The sequence below is a fragment of the Mustela nigripes genome, chromosome 2 (assembly GCF_022355385.1).
Source record: "Mustela nigripes isolate SB6536 chromosome 2, MUSNIG.SB6536, whole genome shotgun sequence".
In the NCBI taxonomy this organism is placed as follows: domain Eukaryota; kingdom Metazoa; phylum Chordata; class Mammalia; order Carnivora; family Mustelidae; genus Mustela; species Mustela nigripes.
In genome coordinates this window covers 134,666,715-134,679,941 of record NC_081558.1, presented here as the reverse complement: position 1 = coordinate 134,679,941, position 13,227 = coordinate 134,666,715, and the positions used below count along the sequence as shown (strand labels likewise).

Below are 13,227 nucleotides of genomic sequence, written 5' to 3'. Positions count from 1 at the left end.
TAAATACTATCATCTGAAAAATAGCAACTTTACTTATTGCTTTCCAATCCTCACGTATCTGGTTTTTTTCTTTTATTACATGGTTAGGGCCCTGATAAAAAATGGTAGTAGTTGGAATCTTTAGCTCATTTCTCATATTAAATGAGTACTTCTAGTGTTTCCTTATTTCGGATGATGTTAATTTTAGGTTTTCTTTAATGTTTCTCTTTGTGAGTTAATTATTTCCCTTATATTCACAAGTTATAAAGAATTTTCACCATGAATCGGTATGTAACTATCGTAAGCTTCTTCGGCATCTGTTGAGATCATTATATGATTACCTTGCTAATGTATTAATGAATTACAGGTATAGATTTTTAACATATTGAACGATCCTTGCATACCTAATATAAAGCAAAATTGGTTGGATTTTTTCAGACACTATGAATTTTATTTATAACATTTTATTTAGGATTATTACACTTATATTCATGAGTGACATGGGTCGGCTGTATTCTTTTCCTACAGTATTTTTTTCTTGTTTTTATATCAGGGCAGTGCTGGCTTAAAAGTTAGTTGGCTACTATCCCTTCTTCCATAATGTCTAAGAAAAGTCTGCATAATATTGGAATATGCTATTTCTCACCTGTATAAACATCAGGCCTGTTATTTACTTTGCATGTTTGCTCTAACTGCTTCCAGTTTTTAGATGGTGTTAAGGTTGTACATGCTTCTTATTTCTTCTTAGGTCAGTTCTGGTACGTTGTATTTTTCTAAGAATTTGTCCCATTTTGTTTAGTTTTCAAAAATTTTTGAAATGATGCTTTCTCATTTTACAATGGGTATTAATTATAGGGATATTGCTTAAAATGTTTTCTTCTGATTTCTACATTGTCCATGGTTTTTTCTGAGTTTATTTTTGTTTGTTTCGATTTCTGCCCATCAACAATTAATGTAAAATGCTAAATGCTGTAAGTGAACTGCACAGTTGGGGCTTGGTGACATACATTGTTTCCTCTGAGAGACCTTCCCTGACCACCCAATTAAAAAGTAAACACCCAACATACCTATCATTTTCTCTCCTCTTACCCTGCTTGTCCTCTTACCCTAATTTGCTTTTCTTTGTGGTCCTTATCACTACCTGATATTGTGTTATATATAGTTTTTCTTTTTTTGATTCATTCTTTGTCTAGTACTCCAAGAGAGTCCATATTTTGTTCTCCACCATAACTATTGACTGAATAATGCCTAATAAGGGGATGCCTGGGTGACTCCGTCGGTTAAGAAACTGACTCTTGATTTCGGCGCAGGTCATGATTTCAGGGTCCTGGATTCGAGCCCTGTGTCAGGCTCCATGCTTAGTGGGGAGTCTGCTTGCGGATTCTCTCTCTCCCTCTCCCCACTCGCCCTGCTCACGTGCATTCTCTTGCTCTCGCAAATAAATAAATAAATAAATAATTCTTTAAAATGATAAAAATAAATAGTGCCTAATACATCGTCACTAAAGATTTGCTGAATTAAGGAATGGTGAACTTCCCCTTAGAATGGTCAGATAAAAGTGCCACTATTTCATTAGGGTACCTCCAAATAAAAGTATGTAAAGCTCTTTTCTTTTGGATTCTGAGTTGCCACAGACAACTCTCCAACCTCATCCCAAGGAGTTTTAAGCCCGGCTGCCAGGATTTTAAGACTCTAGCGGGGAAATGGTTGAAGGTTCAACATGCAGAATGCTGTTTATTCCTTTGATGTCAGAAAAGGCCCTCAGTTTGATACTTCAGCCATGTCTGAGTGTGTCTCATTTCCGAGCTCCTCTGGTTCAACCTCTCAAGGTAGTAAACTTCCTCGTTCCGCCAGGCCATGGGTGGGCAGGGCAGATAGAGGGTCCGAGCAGTCCTTTCGGTTGTTCCGTCAGTCTTTCTTTGGGTGCAGCCCCGGCCCACTCCCTGGTCTGCAGATGTACCCAAGCGTGTCTGGGACTCTACAGCACACACCCACGTGCTTCCTCCACCAGTGTTCCCTAGACGTACCCAGCGAACTGAAATGTTAAGTCAAATACTTCTCACCCACCTGCATTTTATCTTCCAACATTTCATCACACTCTCTTGTGTGCTCTTGTCTCCTTTTCTACTTTCTTCGCCCCTGGAGGTTTATGCCTTCTTTCTTCCCTTAATATTATCTTACCAGGATTTCAGAAGAGAAACTAGGCAAATACCTGTGTTCAAAATGCCATGTTGAACTTGAAGTCTCATGAGGGTTTGGGCCAGATGGCTTCCTGGGGGATGGTTTTTATTGTTTCTAATAGCAGAAATATCTCCTCAAATAAAATCCTGTGCAGAAACCCTGTGTACAAAACCACACTGTCCTCCTATGGTTCGGGAAGACTGGAAGAAGAGAGTCTGGGATACCCCTGCCCAGTAAATGGCCCCCTGTCATTTCCCCTCAGGGCCGCTCTGCATCTTCCCCGTTCAGCCCACCTCCCCAGGCCTTCATGGGAGGGCCTCTCCCCAGCACTCCCTATACCCCCCACCCCGAGCCCACCCAGAACTCCTCAGGCAGAGCCAAATCTGAAAATCACTGAGTCATCTACCCCCGGTGGAGACAAGAGCTCTCGAAACACATGGATCCCACAGTAGCTCATAACAAGCTCCGCTTGTTGACTCGCCATAAGGAAGATTATTTATATCCTGTTTCTTCAGATGTTTTCATCTCCACGTTCTGGGATGAGATCATCCTCTGTGAGAACACGGTGACTTTTTGGGTACCCTTTAAGATGATGGCTAATGACAAGACTTAATGTTTCTAAGAAATATCACTTTCTCCCTGTAAATGGAAAGTCTGCACAGACTGACTGTCATTTCCCCTTGTCAGTGATAATGTAAGAGAAAAGCCTCAGGAAATGTTCAGTTGCAATTGTGTAACCCACATTCACCATTCCTATTCAAATTAATTTTTTTCTAATGTATTACAATCCCCGAAATTCTTCATTGAGCTGGAAATACCTCACCTCTTACTTACAAAAGGACTTGAGGGATGTTAAGACTTGAAAGTCCATTAACATGGTGCCCCAGAATGCACCAGAGTACATATGCTGAATTATTAAGTCAACAGAACCAGGTAAATCTTTTTTGACTGTACGACTCCAAAGAGCTCAGTGCTCAATTTTAAATGAGGCTGAGGACTTAAAATTAATTGGCCAAGCAATTAATTCTGAAGTGCTAAGCTTACTTTTAAGACAAGATGGCCCCAAGGAAGTGGGACCTCTGGCAAAATCACGGAGTTCTATTTATGTATGAAGGTGCATTTACCTGTAAAAATTAACTTCATCCACACTGTGTGAGAAATTCTGAAGTAACATGAGGGTCTTCTGGGAAGACATTATGAGCAGCTCCTGTGAGTTTAAGTGCCTCCGAGTTGCCCTTTGGGTTTCAACCCCACTGAATTTTTCTAATTGGTGCTGTCTCCCAAAGCACTTTTTCAAAGAGTGACAAGCTGTTAAATGTAAGCGAGGCTTACAATAATCCCGTAAAGACATTTCATGCCGAATACTGCAGCAAAAGAATTTTTGATATTGCTTCATTGCTAATTAAATTTGACTTACACTGAAATACAGCAAATTTAGGAAGCGCCATTTTTTTCTTCAAAACGTGCTAATCCATACATAATCAGCCTTTTCGAACTGAGACTGTATGACCTTTGTTATTTTTCCCTGCTTAGAAATGTTTTGGTGAAAGCTTAAAAGGAAAGGAGAAAAGTGAATTATCTACTCTACTTTTGAAATAGGTTTCTAAGAAATATTCAGTGTAGCCATCTTCTTCTTCTTCAAAAAAAAAAAATACTTCTTTTCTCTTATTACTGGTATCATACTTTCCTATAAAATACGTTTTCATTGACCAAATTAAGCTCGAATCATTGTTACATTTCAGAATCGGAGTTGATACAGCTCAGTGTTATTGAAGGACTGGGAGCTGGGGTGGCTGCTGTGAGAGTACAGAGCTGTCATTAAGTAAGAGACAGTGGGGAAACCTTTCCTTTTTCAGACATGACAACCTGATCTGACGTTGTGGAGAAGAGGTTTGCGGCCTTCTCCGTTCTCCTTGCCTCAGACAACCATAAAATAAACCTGACTCTTCCTCTCTTCTTACCTGACCCCTAGGTAGATTTTTACTGACACACATATAAATATAAATACAGTCTTCTTCATAAAGTACACAGCAGGAGGGTGTAACCCAGAAGAGGCTATACCCTTTTCTCTAAACACTGTAAATATTATGAAAAACAGAAATTCCCCAGAGAGCTTTTGAGCAGCTGGTTTGAATAATGATTACTGTTCACACATCTCAACCATTCCAGCATCCCCAAATCAGAGCCCACTTCTTTGTTATTCTTATAGGTTTCTTGGTGTTTTGTGTTTGGGCTGGGGATGGAGGCCCTAGAGGCACCCGGCCCAGGGAGTCGTACCAACTGGACAAATAACAGTGATCAAGAGAACTTTTTTTTTTTTTTTTTTAAGATTTTATTTATTTATTTGACAGAGATCACAAGCAGGCAGAGAGGGAAGCAGAGTGGGGGAGGGGGCGGGAAGTAGGCTCCCTGCTGATTAGAGAGCCCAATGCCAAGCTCTATCCCAGGACCCTGGGATCATGACCTGAGCCAAAGGCAGAGGCTTTAAACCACTGAGCCACCCAGGCGCCCTTTAAGAGAGCCTTTTAAAGAAACTGGATTCACGGGAGCTTTGGATATGAGGAACTGGGACTCTGTATATATAATCTGCCACAGAATCCCAAGTTGAACCAGTATCATTTTGCCAGGAAAGCAAATCGCCCTTTTGTCTCTAACAGTAATAATTTTTACATTATTTCCTTGAGAAGGAAGCCGCATACTCCTGTCTATCCAGCATGGGTAAGGAAAGAGGTTATCCCATTTCAGTGCAATGAAATTTGCCTTCTGTGGCCTATTTCTGGAAGTAATAGGTACATACTAGAGCAGCAACCTATTTATAACATGCAACATATCTTTTAAATGTCATATTAATCTCATACACGTGTACCAATAATTTGCTTGGGAAACCCTTCATGTAAGTAATTCCAAGATACATGTCATTGTAAATGGTAGTTTACAAATTATTTTTTTATACTGTTTGAAAAACGGTTAGGCAGTCTACGGGAAACCTATCATTTTTTTATGTCCTCCTCCATGGATTAGCTCTACAATTCTAAAATACCACCATTTTAGAAGTAAAGCAAGATTTGAAGTGGATCTTTTGAGGCTTCGTAAGATTAAAATGGCAAAACACATTTAATTATGTAAGCAATTCTTCTCTCTCACAAACCTGAAAGAAAAGCAAAATGGTATTTGTGAAATTTTCTTTGTCTAATAAATAGCCTCACTTTACAATAATGCCAATGACCCCAGTTTAATTAGGTGCAATTAATTTTGTGCGAGCGAAAGTTGACATCTTGCTAGAGGCATAACCAGCTGTACCCTGTCTTATGAATTTTTTTATTATCACCAATGAGAATTCAATTGTCGGAGCTATTGCAAAAGCGTGGGAGGCAGGGAGGAAAAGGCCACAGGGCTGCATTTTATATTTAAAAATGGCTCCAGCGGACAGCTAAATGTTTAATTAAAAGAGCTTCTAGGAATGATTTTTCATTGGCACTCATCTCTGACAAGTTATCATGACTTTATTGCTATGGTTCGCACTCCCTTTGGACAGTGCTCCCATACATGTGTCTGGACACATGCAGCTCAAATGAAGACCGGGCTCCTCTGAGAGTTCACAAAAGCTTCGCTGCCACGAGGAAACACTCCCACTGTCCGCAAGTGAGCCGTGGCATCTGGAGGTCTAACTCAGCCCCTTTGTTCAGTCTTGTAAAATTTCTGTGCCCCTCACATTGTTCTCATCCAGATTATCACATGCATTAAAATCCCATGGAAGGTATTTTGAAAACCCACTGCGAATGGAATAGTGACACACGCCTCCTTCACACTTAGAGTTTTTAATTTTAGTGATTGAAAGAAGACTTTTGGACCCATTTGGATATACACTTTTATATTACCTGTGTCTTGTACGTATTAAAAAAAGAAGAAGAAGAAGAAGAAAATGTAAAACATGTTGGTTAAGGTAGTCCAAAACCCTCTTCATGTTCAGAACCCAACTCTCCATTTAACCACTTTGCCTCCGAGTTGTCAGCCTTTACTTTTCCGCACAGTGACGCCCTCTATGCCGTCAGGAGATGCTGGGCGTCACCTTCCAAGCCACCGGCCTTATTCCACAGGTTTGGATGCTGGAGCTTTGTGGTTCTTACCAGAAGGCACAACCACCTGAGCTACCGGATCCCACCTCTTCACGAGGGCCGCAGGGTGGGGGAGGGGGGGACTGCTCAGTGAAACAGCCCTGCCACCAGCCACCCGAGTGGCCGAGGCTATGAGACACCTGACTTTAAAGATGACAAAATATGAACCACCATGCTTCGTAGACTCGATGAAATTCTGTAGCTCTGCATTCTTTTGAATGACTGCATGTAATTCAAGTGACCACAAATCAAATCATGAAAAAGAATGTCTTAGACGTAAAGCTTACTCTGCAGCCACACGTTGGTGATCGCCAGCTGTTTTTAGACATGAATATACAAAGTGGTGAGAGCAGGGTTCAGTGTACAGCAGAGTAAAAGAATTTGCACTTGAGAACGTCACCCGATCTAGTCATACCCCTCAAAACCAGGCACAGGCACTGACTCTCCAGCTGCCATGGCTTTACCCCTGACACGTGAACGTTGTCCTCCATCCGGAAGCAGCAAGCATATGTTCATCTCCAGCAGCTGAAATTCATCAGCAAGCCAGACAAATACAAGTTTGAACCCTGGGCTGAGAGGAGTAAATCAGCAGGCTGGCTTTAAAAACACAGCCGCCTAAATGTCTATCAGTTACTTCCGAGTCTAAAATGTACAGCAGATCCAGAGGTGGGGGGTTGAGTAGAGAACGGGGCTGAGACTGGGCCTGGAAGGGATGTCAATAATTGAATAAAAGAGTCCATCTCCAGAAATGTTCCCTTAAAAGAAGATGGTTCCTGCTGCCCTCCGAGAGGATCTCCCGCCCCCAAACCCCCTGCCAAAACCAAAAGGCCAGCCTGACTCATATGTGAGTCAGGCTCCCTGCATAGCCACCGTCTGAGTCAGACACACAGCCATCCTCTTCCAGCTGTCAAACATTTCATCCTCCTCACCTTTCCTCCAACACGCAAGTGCTAATCAGCTCACCCATTTTCTCTCCTTTTCCCTTTTTAATTCCTGTTAAATGCCCACACATGGCAACTCAGAGGCGCTCCGAAGAGAGAAATTCAAAGTCAACTGAATTTCTTCCACCAAAAAAGATCTAGGTATATATCCTGCCATTTTTTTTCTATGCATAATATATCTTCACATTTCTGTTTACAAAATTGGAATCATACTATACCTACTGTTTTACAGCCTGATTTTTTTTCTTCACTTAACAGCGTATCAGGAACATTTGTCCGTGTTCCTAGCTGTTCTTCTATCATATGTAGTTTTACTAGGTGTATAATGGTCATTATATTTCACCAAACATACTTAATCAATCTCTTATTGTTGGACATTGGAATTGTTTCCAGTTTTTGTTTTGTTTTGTTTTGCTTTGCTTTCTTTGTTCATCTTTTTTTCTTCCATTCATGAGTTTATTCTATCCTTCTTAAAGTGCCATGGCTTCTCAAAACAGACTCTTCTGGAGTAAAATACCGGCCTTGTGACTTGTGCAATTTAACCTCTGAGCCCTCATTTCCTCATAGGCAAAATAAGGGTCATGATATTTACTCTAGTGAATTGGAGGGATCGAGGTAATACATATGAAGTGCCTTAATACACAGTAGATGATCCAAAATGGTAACTCTTGGGACGCCTGTGTGGCTCAGTCGGTAAAACGTGTGACTCTTGATTTCAACTCAGGTCATGATCTCAGAGTCGTGAGATCAAACCCTGCATGGGGCTCCATGCTGGGCATGGAACCCGCTTAGGATTCTCCCTTCCTCTCCCTCTCCCCCGCCCTTCCCCCACTCTCTCCCTCTCTAAAAAGAGAGAGAAAACAAAAATAACTCTTTTTTATTTCAGAATGTAAATTGCTTAGAAATCATTTGGCTTTGATTAAGGTGAAAGTAGACCACATTTGGTACCTAAGAGACATGACTGTTTTATTCCGTCATTATTCCAGTATCAGAAGCCTCATTCTGATCTTCAATTCGTGGTAGAAAATATTTCGGATGAAATGCATTTTTTTCAACATGAAGATACTGTAATTCCAAATTTAATTACACGTAAGCGGTCATTAGAAGAAACTAGACACTGATGTGAAATTAGAACCAACAGCTGTCTGGGGAATGCAAGTATTTATAGCTCTTGGGAGAACTGGGTGAGGATATAGGGGCTGTGACGCTTCACCGAAGAAAAGCTGGTGAAGGCCACTTCCCCTTTTCTATCAGTTTCTTATGTGGTGAGAAGATTCTGTGGCTGTGTCATGTTGGATGGCCTCCAGCCATCATGGGAACGTGTACAGATGGAAGGTCCAGAACTAGCCTGAGAAAAGGAAGCAGAAAAAGAAATTATGTGCAAGATTAGGAGGAAAAAAAAAACTAGAGAGGGCCACTCACACCCCAGCCACCTTTGGAGCTGCCTTCCTCAGCTTTTGCAGAAGAAGACAAATGCCTGAGCCCTGTAAGATGTGGAGTCAGGGTGGGACATAGACATAATGTCATCTTTTTTCCCTAGTTCTCTCTGTGGCGTGGAATTTGGAGCTACCGTGAACTTCTCTGGGCATGTGCCTGCCAGTGGGTAGGCTTTCCCATCTCTCCTGCTTTTACCCCCCCCGCCCCCCCCCCCCACCACCACTTAAATCCCTGAAGACCTCCCTTCTTCTGCAGTTCCCTGCTCAGTCTCCCTTCTTGGTTAACACCTTATTTACTAATGGATGTCTACGTCCTAAAAGTATTCTTTCCTCATATAAGGAGTAAAGAGATAGATAAGTAGATAGATAGATAGATAGATAGGGAGTATCTACTACATGTTTTTCAAGTTCTCTTCTGATGCTCTTCATATTCCACATTTCTATCTGTACGCTACGATTTGATGGTCCAAGTACTTGGTACCTGTTAAAAAGACCTGATTTCTGTTTATGGTTCAACTACTAACTATGCATCCGCTTAATGGAGGGGTCATGACCTGTAAATGCCTTCAGGGGTTAGCAAGAAACATAAATGAGTGAAGAAGCCCAGATACAAGGCAATAGGGAGTAGTGGAGACTGTAGCAAACTAGAAACTATACGCCCTGGCCAAAATGGATAGCGGCTGCTCAGCACCAACCTATTGGTGCCATGGAGTTTGCATGTATTACCTATCCTCAGATGAATGAGTGAAGAAGAGACCAGTTAAACAGCCCTTCTGTAATATTAAAAAATCACTTATTGTTCTTTTGTGTGTGAGGGATGAGATCTGCTGGACCAGCCATATTCACACCTGTTATGTAAACACCAGCCTTTTCTAAAAATCCAATAAATGGTCATCCCGTGCACTACACACCACTTAGCAAAAGAAATGAACACAATCCCACTCAAGTAAAAATAAGAATAGCATTCTTATGAAATAGCATTTTAGAATAATATTTTCACAATAACAGATACTGGGTAGCAGAAGAGGAAGGGGTCAGAGTGTGGGGACGGGGAAAAGTCTTTTATCATGGAACAGCAGCACCTCACTTTAACCCCCCTTGGCCCAGTCTGTAGAGACACCAGCACACATTCAGGACCTCTGGAGCTTACCAAAACCTCAATCGTCCCCACATTCCTTCTTCATGACAAATCCTTAGAAAAATGAAGTGTGTTTACAGCTACCCTTGGGTAATTACAACCCAGATTTTATATTCCTTCTCTTTTAAAAGTTTCATGAAACAAAAAAAGATATATGATAAAAATAGAGTGATTATTTATTATGTATAAAGTCTTTGAATAATGCATCATAGATCCATTAAAATAGATGGGAATAACATTTTAATGGCCCAGTCACAAACGAGTTGGGGATATTGAGCAACAAAGGAGAGAGCGGGGCCAGTGGCTCTCACAGCCACTCCAGCTGTGGACAGAAGATGAGCAAGGCGGATCTGAAATCCGTAAGCATACGGGTAGTTCCTTCTCACTCCGCTTCTTGAGGAAAACCAAACAGTTGCCTTAGAATGATAAACACGTGCAGGAGGTATAAGCACACCACGATTATATTACCAGACGCACAGGCAAGATCTAAGAAATCCAGACCTGAGGTTAAGTGTAGTGGGGGGAAGGGCCCCGGATTCAAGAACCAGAGTTTCAGCCTGTGGTCTCTTCTTTGTGACCTCTTGCCAGTTTTTTGTTACCACAATGACGATGTATAATCCCCAAACCCCCCTTATCAGTGGCATACAATAATAAACATTGATTTCTGCTTGGGAGCCTCTAGGTCGGCCAAGCAGTTCTACTGCTCAGAGCTGGGTTCTGATGGGCTTACTCATGTCTGCAGCCCCCCCCCTCCATTTGGTGAGGTGCCTTTTCTGCCAAGCTCTCTCGTGCATTTGGGCTTCAGTGGGACAACTGCTGATCGAGCTCCGTGCTGTGAAGTCACTCATCTGCCCGCAGGCAAGCCTGGACTTGTCCTGAGGGCAGTGGCAGGGCTTCCTGAGGGGGAGATTTGGTACATAGGCATCCCGTTGGCAAGACGTGTCAGAGGCCAGCCTAGGGGTAGGGAAATAGACTCCAGCTCTTGATGGGAGAAGCTGCCCGTCACATTACGGAGGGGGCAGGTGCAGGGAGGGAAGAATCAGGACCATTTTTATAAATCAGGCTGTTACGGGTCTGGGGAGCTTTTGTGACTTCTCTGAGTAACTGTCACCTTGCCTGTTATCGCAGGTGGTTGTACAGCCCAACAAGGGAATACAAGCCAACGTCGTTTTAAACTTGAATTGAGTGCAACAGTTCAAGTGAAGTTAACTAAGGGACGGTATAGGGGATAAAAACCATAGACTCTTCGACGTTTCTGTGTAGACACCGGTGTTCTATGTTGGTTGCTGGGAGACAGCTGTTGCTAAAATCAGAAAACACCAAGTAGTTCTGGGGTTCAGAACTGTCCTCAGAACAGCCCAGTCCCAGTCACCTCAAACCAAGGCCAAGGCCAAAGGCCAGATTCAGTGGCTACCACCCTACTAGAAGTCATCACAGACTTCTAGTAAATAGAAAATGCTACATACTCCTAGATTCAAATTAGGTTTAATTTAAGATGACTTTTTACTTTTAAAATATGCTTTTAATGTGTTTTTTTTTAATGTGCAGTTTTATTTCCCATTATTTCCTAATCCATATATCTTGAGTTTTAGATTAAAAATGGGTTGATTGGAGGGGATGGTTGACAAACTACAGATAATTAATTTTAAACAATCACATTGTTTCTCTCAGAGAATAAACTGGCCTTGTCCTTATATTTTGAAATAAAAGTATTATCTTTATACCAGATTATATTATCACTTGACTAGGTTTTTGAGATACCGTCCTCTTAGTAGTTAAAAACCTTTCACCTCCAACATCCTTTCGCTGTTGTGCGTATTTTAATAATAGTATCTCCAGTAATGGTAGTTGGATATCAGCACGGGTTTTGATGTAAAGGTGTTCCTTGCCTTGAAAGCCAAGCAGACGTTGTCACTGAACGCCCTCTCGCTACATGCCTTTCTGCTGCTAGCTGGTAGGCACTGTCACTAAGGAAGCCCCTGCACTCACACTGAGATGCCCAGAGGACATACTTAGTCTTTGTGTCTTCGTATTTCTGAGCATTTTCAATCTGGAACACCCTCTGCTCAGGTCCTGGGGCTCCCTGTCAGTAATCCTGGGCAGCGGTGTGGTTTTTCACTGCCTCGTGGTCCATAAAGAGAAGTGGTTTCCGGGATAACCAGGACACACACCTTTCTGCTCCAATACCGACAGGCAAGGTAGACGCCAGGCAGCGTTTTGCATGCAACACTGTAGTAAATGCCACTCGAAACATCAAGCAGCCTTGACTTGGATGCCTTAAATTATATAAATTAAATATATATTATAAATCATATAAATTAAATTACATAAATTAAATAATTAAAAGATGAGGATCACATTTCATTTTCCTCTCTGATGATGCTTGCGAGATCCAGGCAAATTGGACCCCTGGCAGCTCAGATTTTGCAAGCCTGGTAGCTGGGGTCTCAGTGAGGCAGGTGGCCTATAGCGCACGTGCAGGGCAGAGGCCCCCGACTGCAGGCTGCAGGAGGGAGCCTCAGAACAGCCGTGTTTCCCCCGGGCGGGAAGGGGTGCAGAAGAAGGCTTATCATTCTTGACCCTGTGACACAGAGGCCTTCGAGAGTACCAGGTGGCCCCACTCACCCCTCAGCCGGGCTGCTGCTCGAGATCTGTGATTGAGTTTCCCCAAAGCCATCTCCGTCTTAAAACCTGCTTAAAGGCTAAAGGCAAACAAATCCTTCTTGAAACCTGAGTCCATTTTAAGATGTCTTTACTAAAATCCCCTCTGAACCATTAGCTGTTATGTCATATAATTTCCTTTTCCTGAGAGTAACATTCTTGGTGATTACTGCTATAAGGAATTGTAAGTCTCAGCCTGTAAGAAGCTCTGCTCAGTTTCCCACGGTGATAATGTGGTACTAAGGCGATTTTCTGAATTTCTACCTGAGGTGTTTTTTCATTTCATTCTGACTACTAAATCTCCCCCCTCCTTTTTTTTTTTTCTTTGCCTTTCCTGAGTTAGAAATGCTGTATGGGTTGGTTGATTGAAGTCTGAGTTGATCCTTAGCACAAAGGTCAGTTGGGGGCAGAACAACAGAATTTATGATCAGACTTTCTTCAGAATGAAAATATATATCCCTGGGTGATTTAAACCTTATTTTGTAATGGTATCACAGGTTATTTTATTATTATTTTTTTAATAATGTGCCTCCAGTGTCGGACACGTCTTTTCAAGACTGTAGCAGCTCGGTAAATAGAAAATGCTACATACTCCTAGATTCAAATTAGGTTTAATTTAAGATGACTTTTTACTTTTAAAATATGCTTTTAATGTGTTTTTTTTTAATGTGCAGTTTTATTTCCCATTATTTCCTAATCCATATATCTTGAGTTTTAGATTAAAAATGGGTTGATTGGAGGGGATGGTTGACAAACTACAGATAATTAATTTTAAA

The 13,227-nt window shown here is 41.8% G+C and overlaps 1 protein-coding gene and 1 long non-coding RNA gene across 6 annotated transcripts in view; one reads left to right on the top strand and one right to left on the bottom strand.

The window, feature by feature from the left end:
* The window catches only part of SCHIP1 (schwannomin interacting protein 1), a 126,902-nt gene that overhangs the window by 102,113 nt on the left and 11,562 nt on the right, over positions 1-13,227 (top strand). The gene's annotated exons all lie outside the window — the stretch shown is intronic.
* Positions 8,419-13,227, bottom strand: part of LOC132012092 (uncharacterized) — a 99,950-nt gene continuing 95,141 nt past the window's right edge. Inside the window, exon 3 of the long non-coding RNA XR_009402521.1 lies at positions 8,419-8,564. This is a non-coding gene — a long non-coding RNA (uncharacterized LOC132012092). The remainder of the gene's footprint in view (positions 8,565-13,227) is intronic.